This window comes from Triticum urartu, chromosome 2A, assembly GCF_056163025.1.
Source record: "Triticum urartu cultivar PI428250 chromosome 2A, HENAU_Tu73, whole genome shotgun sequence".
Taxonomy (NCBI): Eukaryota; Viridiplantae; Streptophyta; class Magnoliopsida; order Poales; family Poaceae; genus Triticum; species Triticum urartu.
This window is the reverse complement of record NC_141874.1, coordinates 59,426,819-59,436,697: the sequence shown is the minus strand read 5'-3', so window position 1 is coordinate 59,436,697 and position 9,879 is coordinate 59,426,819.

The following is a 9,879-nucleotide window of genomic DNA, read 5'->3' as shown; positions in this document are numbered from 1 at the left end:
CACCGACAGTGGCCGTCGGGATGATGAAGATGGCCACCGGTGATGATTTCCCCCTCTGGCAGGGTGCCGGAACGGGATATAGATTGGTTTTTCGTGGCTACAGAGGCTTCTATATTTATAGGATTTTTTGTCGTTGGTTTCATGCGAAGATCGGCCTCGAGGTGATCACAACCCACCTACACATGGGTTGGGCTCCAGGTGCGTCGTGGTGGGTTGTGCCCACCTCGTGGCTCTTCTGGCCCTCCCACGAAGCTTCTAGTGCCTCTTTTGTTCCAAAAAACATTTTCAAAAAGTTTCAACTCATTTGGGGAACTTTCATTTCTGCACAAAAAACAACACCACGGTAGTTCTGCTGAAAACAGCGTCAGTCCGGGTTAGTTCCATGCAAATCATACCAAAACCATATAAAATTATTGTAGACATGGCATGAATAATTCATAAATTATAGATACGTTGGAGACGTATCACTCTTCTCCCAAGAAAAAGGCTAGGGTTTTCCTCATAAGGGCTTTCCCGATCCTCCCTCACCTTCGGGTGCCTTCTGGCATCGACAAAGGGAGGGGGACCCAGGTCTGGGTTGTCTTTGTAGTTTTTGGTCAGTCTAGCTTTATTAGGGTTAAGTCCAAGTGTCTGGGTGATGGTGGTGAGGCAATGGTGCCATCGACAACAAGGAATACTATGTCCACGCCATGTCCTCATTCAGGATATGTTGTTTGGCATCAACAGAGGGTGTGTGGAGCTTCAGGGTCAGATCTTGAGCCCTGCGTTTGTATTTATCTTTTCTGGTGATCAGTTGCACCCTACGTAGGGGATGATGTCATAGTTTGTTTAATGTTCTTAGGTTCCTTCTTCGTCCGATGAAGCTCAGCAAAACAAAGCTCCGCCAGGGAAGTTGCAAGGTTTCAATCCTCCTCTTTTTGGCCAAAGTTGTGATTATCTTTTAGTCCTTCTTGGTGCTAGCTTCTCCCGGATCACAATTTGTTCAATTCCTGATCAACGATGTGTATTTTGGTCTATATTGACAACTTCCCCATTGCTGCTTCTTCAAGCTCCCACGGTCCAACAAGATTATTCCACTAACACGAATGTGCATAGGTAGCAACGAGCGTTGCTCATAGTGCACCATTGTTGGATGTAGAAGGAAGAAGGTGTTGATTTCTTGAAGGACTCATAACTTATTATTCTTGCCAGGGTTGGTTTTTATCTAATATATGACCTTTGGCCTTTCTAGGAAAAAAACTTCACTACACAACACACTATATATTGGTTGATGTACCAAGGTTTTATTTTTGTCCCTGTGAAAAGAAGTAGAATTACTTGTTATGCATGTGTTCCTCAAAGCCTCAAAGGCGTCAATCCTCACTTTATGTATGCGGCCGCGGTGAGGATTACAACATGTAGTTAGCATTATCATCTATAAGATCACAACTACGTTAGGTTTATACAACTACTGAATATACAAACTATCATTATCTCTTAATAGCCCCCCTCAATGTCAACTGTAAGTAATATTTCACACAAAGGTTTGGTAAAGCCATCGACTGTTGGAAATATGCCCTAGAGGTAATAATAAATTGGTTATTATTATATTTCCTTGTTCATGATAAATGTTTATTATTCATGCTAGAATTGTATTGATCGGAAACTTAAATACATGTGTGAATGCATAAACAACACTGTGACCCTAGTAAGCCTCTACTAGACTAGCTCATTGATCAAAGATGGTTAAGGTTTCCTAACCATAGACATGAGTTGTCATTTGATAATGGGATCACATCATTAGGAGAATGATGTGATGGATAGACCCAACCGTAAGCTTAGCATCAGATCGTATCACTTAGTTATTTGCTACAGTTTTCTTCATGTCAAGTATTTGTTCCTTAGACCATGAGATCATATCACTCCCAGACACCGGAGTAATACCTTGTGTGTTATTAAATGTCACTTCGTAACCGGGTGATCATAAAGGTGCTCTACAGGTATCTCCGAAGGTGTCTATTCAGTTGCATGGATCGAGACCAGTATTTGTCACTCTGTGTGACAGAGAGATATCTCTGGGCCCTCTCGGTAATACAACATCACAAGAAGCTTCATGTGACTGATGATTTTAGTCACGGGATCTTGTATTACGAAACGAGTAAAGAGACTTGCCGGTAATGAGATTGAACTAGGTATGGAGATACCAACGATCAAATCTCGGGCAAGTAACATATCACCGGACAAAGGGAATTGCATACAGGATTGACTGAATCCTTGACATTGTGGTTCAATTGATAAAGATCTTCGTTGAATATGTGGGAATCAATATGGTCATCCAAGTCTTGCTATTGGTTATTGACTAGAGAGGTGTCTCTGCCATGTCTACATGATTCTCGAACCTGTAGGGTCACACGCTTAACGTTTGGTAGCGCAAGGGTAGTAATGAGATATTAATGTTGCTGAACGAAGGTTGTTCGGGGTCTTGGATGAGATCCTAGACATTACGAGGATTTCCTGAATGGTCCGGAGGTAAAGATTTATATATGGAAAGTCGTTATTGGGGTTCCGGAAAAAGTTTGGGTTTTTTTGGTATTGTACCGGGAAGCTTCCAGAAGGTTTCGGAGGGGTCCGGAAGTCCACCAAGTCCCATACAGCAACCTTGAGGTAGCCAGGCCCAGCGTGCGTTGTAAGGGGGCGCCCTGGCCTTAATGGGCCAGAGCACCAGCCCCTACAAGGCCCATGCGCCTAGGGGTGGAAACCCCTAAAGGGAGGGCACTCCCCCCCCCCCTCCTTGGTCGCCACCCCTCCCTTGGAGGAGGGGAAAGGACTGGCCATGTCCCCCCCCCCTATATAAATAGAGAGGAGGCTCCAGGGGCAGCCCATCCCTTACCATGGGGGCTGCCCTCTCCCTCTCCCTCCACTTCTCGTCTGTGTAGCACTTGGCGAAGCCATGCCGGAGTTCCGCTGCCACCACCACCACGCCGTCTTATTGGATCGGATCTCATCTATCTCTTCTCCCTCACTTGCTGGATCAAGGGGGAGGAGATGTCACTGAGTCGTACGTGTGCTAAACTCGGAGGTGCCGCACATGCGGTGCTTGGATCGGATACTCGGATTGGATTGCGACGCGAGTACGACTACGCCAACCAAGATCTCTATATCGTTAATGCTTTCGGTCTATATGGGTATGTAGACTCACTCCCCTCTCATAGCTATGCATCTCCTAGATTGATCTTGGGTGTTCGTAGATTTTTTTATTTTCATGCTTCATTCCCCATCATCAGCTACCTGGTCTCCAGAAGGAATGAATATAACACCAAGTTCCTTGTAAGCAATACATTCTCGTACAAAGTGAAAATCCACTTTGACATGCTTGGTGCATGCATGAAAATTTGGGCTATCCGACCTGTACGTTGCGCTTGGATGGTAGCACCAAAGGGTTGCTGCTCGCACTTGGGACACCGATAGCTCTCTCAACAAGCTTTGCAACCAAACCAACAATGTTGTTGCATTTGCCATAGAAGTATACTCTACTTATGTGCGGCTATGGGAGATTGTGGCTTTCTTCCTTGTTCTCTAGGACAAAAGATTTCCACTGATGAACACAACAAACCCTCCCATGGACTTTCGATCATGTGGACAGCCTACCTAGTCAGAAGTAGGAGAAAGAACTGAGCAAAAGGGAGAAAGATCGCCAGAAGGAAAGACCAAACGCTATGTGTGCTTACAGTAGTGCAATATGTGATTACCAATTACCCAATGTTTCTGGGTACGAGCATGAAGGAACTGACAACCTTTGTTTGCTGCAAAGGACAAATCAGGCCGAGTTTGAGTAAGATATTGCAAGGCCCCAACCATGGTGCGATATCTGGTGTTCTCCTCAGCACTTAGGATGCTCCCATCGAACAATGAGAGTTCCTGTGTAGTAGAGAGAGAGAGAGAGGGGCATGGCCACTAGTTTTGCAGTTTGAAAGGTTGGCCCTGGTAAGCAGCTAGCTGACATACTTCGCTGAGAAAGTACTAACATGTCATCAACTTTGGACACCTCAATACCAAGAAAGAAGTGTAGCTCACCCAAGTCTTTTAGGATAAATCCCTCCTGAATTGGAGCAATAAGCTTGGTAATGGATGGATCGGATGAATAAGTGATAATGATGTCATCAACATATACAAGGATAAAGGTGGCATTTCCATCCTTGTTATGAATGAAAAGGGAGATATCTACCTGAGAATGAAAAAAGGCGAGTTGTTGTAGCTTGAGACTAAGGCAATAATATCATGCCCTTAGGGATGTTTAAAACCATATAAGGCTTTATCTAGCTTGCACACGTAGTGAGGGTATTTTATTCCTCCAACCGGAGATGTTGTCTCATGAAAACATCATTTTCAAGGATGTCATGCACAAAGCTGGTTCACAAGATGAACAAAAATCATGACGTAGTGAGATATAAAGCAAGCCTTGTGCCATAGGGGTTCACATAGAGATCAATCATCAATTGCAATGAAACATATTCTCTCGTTATGAGTGGAAGATCGTTCCGATACTTTATATCACTGGCGGTGAAAATGAATTTGTTTATCCATCGGGTGGATGTAGTGACTGCATACTTGTATGGGTTAATTGATTCAGAATATCTATGGAAGTTTTTCGAGGGAATGAAGATTCTAAATTTAATCACAACATGTATTGCTTAAAGTTTCAAAAGTCATTTTATGGCTTGAAGTGGTCGGAAAGGATGTGGTACAAACGACTAGGTGAGTTACTTTGTTAGAAGGGTTACTCAAATAATGATGATTTCTCATGTATTGTAACGCCCTCGATGCGGCTATATCTCTAAGTCGTGCTTCGACACGTAGGAGATATAGCCGCATCGAGGGCGTTACAAGTTGGTAATCAGAGCCTTCCCCGACCTTAGGAGCCCCCTGCTTGATCGAATCATTGGCGTTGTTGAGTCTAGAAAAAATGTTAGGATTATATATATATCAGAGAGTTAGGAATTCTTTTACTCCTCAGTCCCTTCGTCGCTCTGGTGAGGCATCCTGACGTAGAGTTTTGACTCTTCTCTTCTCAAATTTCACTAAAAAAAAATTTAGGATCACGTGGGTATCTTGGAATCGTTCCGATAGATTTGTGACGAGAACATTGTTCTTGGTGCCTCCTGTCATTTAGGGTTGTGGCAGTGTCCCTGGGAGTTGAGCTCCGAGGTGTTGTCGTCACAATTTTATCATTGAGATTCTGGAATACCTGAGTTTCGCCGACATCGAAAACCTCTTTTATGCAGTTGTTGGTGAGATAACCTCGACGCCACCCAGTACTGGGGCGGGAGTTCGGGAGTATTGCCATAACTTGTATAACGGATGCTTTTCGAAGGTTGAGGTAGATGCTTTCCGAAGGTTTCTCGGTTATGTGTTGAAGGATGGATACAGCTGGATGTAGGATTTGCTAGATTTGGGTGAGATATTATGCTTCCCCTGTATCCCCAACACCTGATTGCATAACCGGAAAGGTTCGGGAGTTTCATAGGTGGGAATTCTTGTAGCTCTAGTTCTTCTTCCGCGGATATTTGGATTGGGATTGGGTAATCCTCACCAAGTATTCGTTCTTGTCCGTACCTTGTTGTTTTTCTTCTACCTCAATTCTAAGTGGCTTCTCAATTTATGGAAATGTGACCATTTCAATTGGAATGCATTCGTTCATTTTGTTCGGATGTGAAGACTTTATGTTGCAATTTCAATCCGTTCGATTCAGCTTGAATATTTGTCTGTCAAGATGCTAACGGATGTCAGCCTCTTCAGGATGGCTCCTCCAACGCGCACGACCCCGAATCCTGATCCGCCACCACCACCTCCACCTCCGGAGGCATGGAAAGCTATGATGGCCGCTACCAATGCAAACACGCAGTTGATCATGCAACTTCTTCAAGAGCGCAACCAAGGGAACCAGGGTCATGGCAACAATCAGAATCAGTTTGCTACACTCAACCAGTTCCTCGCTAACCAGCCAAAGACCTTCAGCAATTGTGTTGAGGCAACAGACGCTGATGATTGGCTTGTGCACATATGCAAGCATTTCGAGTGCAGTAACGTCAGGCCTGAGGACTTTGTCAAGTTTGCCTCCTTCCAACTCAAATACCAAGCTGCATAATGGTAACATCATGTTTCAGAAGCTCGCCCGTTTTGCTAAGCAAGACGTCCCTGGCGAGAAGAGCATGATTTACCAGTTCAGGGGTGGTCTCAGAGAAGAACTCCAGCTAGCTCTCGTCCTCTTTGAGCCAAAGAAGTACGATGAGTTCTACAATATGGCAATGAAGCAAGAGGCTGCCCAACTGAAGTGCGATGCTTCCAAGAAGCGAGTCAGAGATGCAACTCCTTCTTCCTCAACTCAAGTGGCTAAGCAGCAAAAGTATTGGCTTCCTCCTCCGTTCCATCAGCCTTATCAGTAGAAGAGCAAAGGTGGCAGTGGATCTTCCCACCCACCCAACCCTGGCTTTCAGAACAAGACTTCGTCTCAAGCTCCAAGATCAAGTGCTCCGTATCACCGTCCGCTTTCAGAGGTCATGTGCAACAAGTGCCAACAGAAGGGTCACTATGCCAACAAATGCTTCAATCAGAGGCGTCTTCCTCCTCCTCCTGTGAGATCGGAAAGTACCGCAGTGGTCAAGCATAACCCCAAGCACGCCAAGGTCAACTTGTTGAATGCAGCTCAGGCAGAGGACTCGCCAGATGTGATTATGGGTAACCTTCCTGTTAACGATGTTCCTGCAAAAGTACTTTTTGACACTGGTGCATCGCATTCTTTCTTGTCATTCCCATTTGCATCGAAGCACAATGTTGATACTGAGGTTATGCCCAAAGTCATGCAAGTTGTTTCTCCCGGCAAGCTTTTGACTTCTAGTTTGGTTGCTCCCGATGTCTCTATCACGTTGGGCGACTACAAGTTTCTGTCCTCTCCAGTGGTCCTTGGCAACTCGGATATTGATCTTATTCTCGGAATGGATTGGCTTTCTAAGCACAAGGCTCATCTTGATTGTGCTGCCAGGCAGATTCAATTGACTCATTCGTCTGAGGATGTAATTGTCTTTGCCGCTCGTGATGATACCATCCGTCTATTTTCTCTCAATGAGAAGGGTGAACTGGATGCCATCTCTCAAATTCCAGCCGTTTGTGAATATCAAGACGTCTTTCCAGAAGAGCTTCCAGGAATGCCTCCGCACCGGCCAGTTGAATTCGTCATCGATCTTGAGCCTGGCACGGAACCTGTTTGCAAACGTCCTTACAAGCTTGGACCTGAAGAGTTGAAGGAGCTGAAGAAGCAACTTGATATTCAAGAGCGAATGGGTCTCATCCGACCTAGTTCTTCTCCATGGGGTTGTGGAGTTCTTTTTGTGAAGAAGAAGGATGGAACGGACCGACTCTGTGTCGACTACCGTCCATTGAACAAGAAGACTATAAAGAACAAGTACCCACTTCCCAACATCAACGAGCTGTTTGAACAACTCAAAGGTGCTCAAGTATTCTCAAAGCTTGATCTCTGTATGGGCTATCACCAGATCCAAATTCGTGAGCAAGATAATCCCAAGACAGCTTTCAGAACAAGCTATGGTTCATATGAATATACTGTCATGTCTTTTGGCCTCGTCAACGCTCCGCCAACTTTCTCTCGCATGATGAACTTCATCTTCAACCCCTACACAAATGACTTTGTCTTGGTCTACCTCGATGACATTTTGGTCTTTTCCAAGAACAAGGAAGATCATGCAAAGCACTTGCGTTTGGTGCTGGATAAGCTCAGAGAACATCAGTTCTACGCCAAGTTTTCAAAGTGCGAGTTTTGGCTCGATGAGGTTCTCTATCTTGGGCATATCATCTCTGCCAAGGGCATAGCGTGAATCCTGAGAAGGTGTCTGCAATTGTGAATTGGGAACCACCTCGGAACATGAAGCAACTCCGCAGCTTCCTTGGTCTCGCAAGCTATTGTCGAAGGTTCGTTGAGAACTTCTCAAAGATCGCGAAGCCTCTTTCAAACCTTCTCCAGAAGCACGTCAAGTACGTTTGGTCTCCTGAATGTGACATCGCTTTGAACACCTTGAAAGAGAAATTAGTCACTGCTCCAGTTCTGACTCCTCCTGATGAATCCAAACCGTTCGAGGTCTTCTGTGATGCCTCTCTTCAAGGTCTTGGTGCAGTGTTGATGCAAGAGAAGAAAGTTGTGGCCTATACTTCTCGCCAGTTGAAGCCCAATGAAAAGAACTACCCCACTCATGACCTCGAGTTGGCGGCAGTTGTTCATGCTCTTTTGACTTGGAGACATCTCTTATTGGGAAGAAAAGTGGACATCTTCACTGACCACAAGAGTCTCAAGTACATCTTCACTCAGCCTAATCTCAACCTCAGGCAGACTCGTTGGGTTGAAATGATTCAAGAGTATAATTCGAGCATCGAATACACTCCAGGCAAGGCCAATGTAATTGCTGATGCATTGAGCAGGAAGGCTTACTGCAACAGTTTGATTCTCAAGCCTTACCAACCCGAGCTTTGTGAAGCTTTCCGCAAACTCAATCTACAAGTTGTTCCTCAAGGTTTCCTCGCCAACCTTCAAGTCTCTCCTACTTTGGAAGATCAGATTCGCGAGGCTCAACTTCTTGATGCTATGGTGAAGAAGGTGAAGATTGGGATTGCCAAGAGTCAACCCAAGTACAAGTGCTATCGCCTTGATGACAAGGATACTCTATTCTTCGAGGATCGCATTGTTGTGCCTAAAGGTGACCTTCGTAAAGTCATTATGAACGAGGCTCACAATTCACTCCTCTCCATCCACCCTGGGAGCACAAAAATGTACCATGACCTCAAGCAGGCATATTGGTGGACTCGAATGAAGCGTGAGATTGCTCAGTTCGTGAATGAATGTGATGTTTGCAGAAGAGTGAAGGCAGAACACCAACGACCAGTTGGTCGCCTCCAACCTCTTGCCATTCCAGAATGGAAGTTTGACCACATTGAGATGGACTTCGTGACTGGATTTCCAAAGTCCAAGTGTGGCAATGATGCTATCTTCGTTGTCATCGACAAACTCACTAAAGCGGCTCACTTTCTGCCTATCAAAGAATCCATCACAGCAGCTCAATTGGCAGAGCTTTATACCTCTTGGATTGTCTCTCTGCACGGCATTCCGCAGTTGATATCTTCAGATCGTGGTAGCATCTTCACCTCAAAGTTTTGGGATTCTTTTCAGAAGAGGCCATGGGCACCAACATCCGTTTCAGCACAGCTTTTCATCCCCAAACTAGCGGCCAAGTCGAGCGTGTCAATCAGATTCTTGAAGATATGCTCAGGGCTTGCGTTATCTCCTTCGGTATGAAGTGGGAAGATTGCCTTCCTTATGCTGAGTTCTCCTACAACAACAGCTTTCAAGCGAGTTCGGGCAAGGCCCCATTTGAAATTCTCTATGGCAGGAAGTGTCGTACTCCTCTCAACTGGTCAGAGACTGGTGAACGTCAACATCTTGGAAATGACTTGATCACAGAGGCAGAAGAGATGTGCAAAGTCATTCGTGATAACCTCAAAGTTGCGCAATCACGCCGGAAGAGCTACTACGATAGTAAGCATCGTGATTTGGCTTTCGAGATAGGAGACCATGTTTACCTCCGCGTCTCCCCAATGAAAGGTACTCATCGCTTCGGTATCAAAGGGAAGCTTGCCCCTAGATACGTGGGTCCTTTCAAGATCGTCAGCAAGAGAGGCGATCTCGCCTATCAACTCGAGCTTCCCTCCAACTTTGCAAACGTGCACGACGTGTTTCAAGTGTCTCAACTCCACAAGTGCTTCAAGACCCCTGACCGCACCGTCAACTTCGAAGACATTGATCTCCAAGAAGACCTTTCTTATCATGAGCACCCAGTT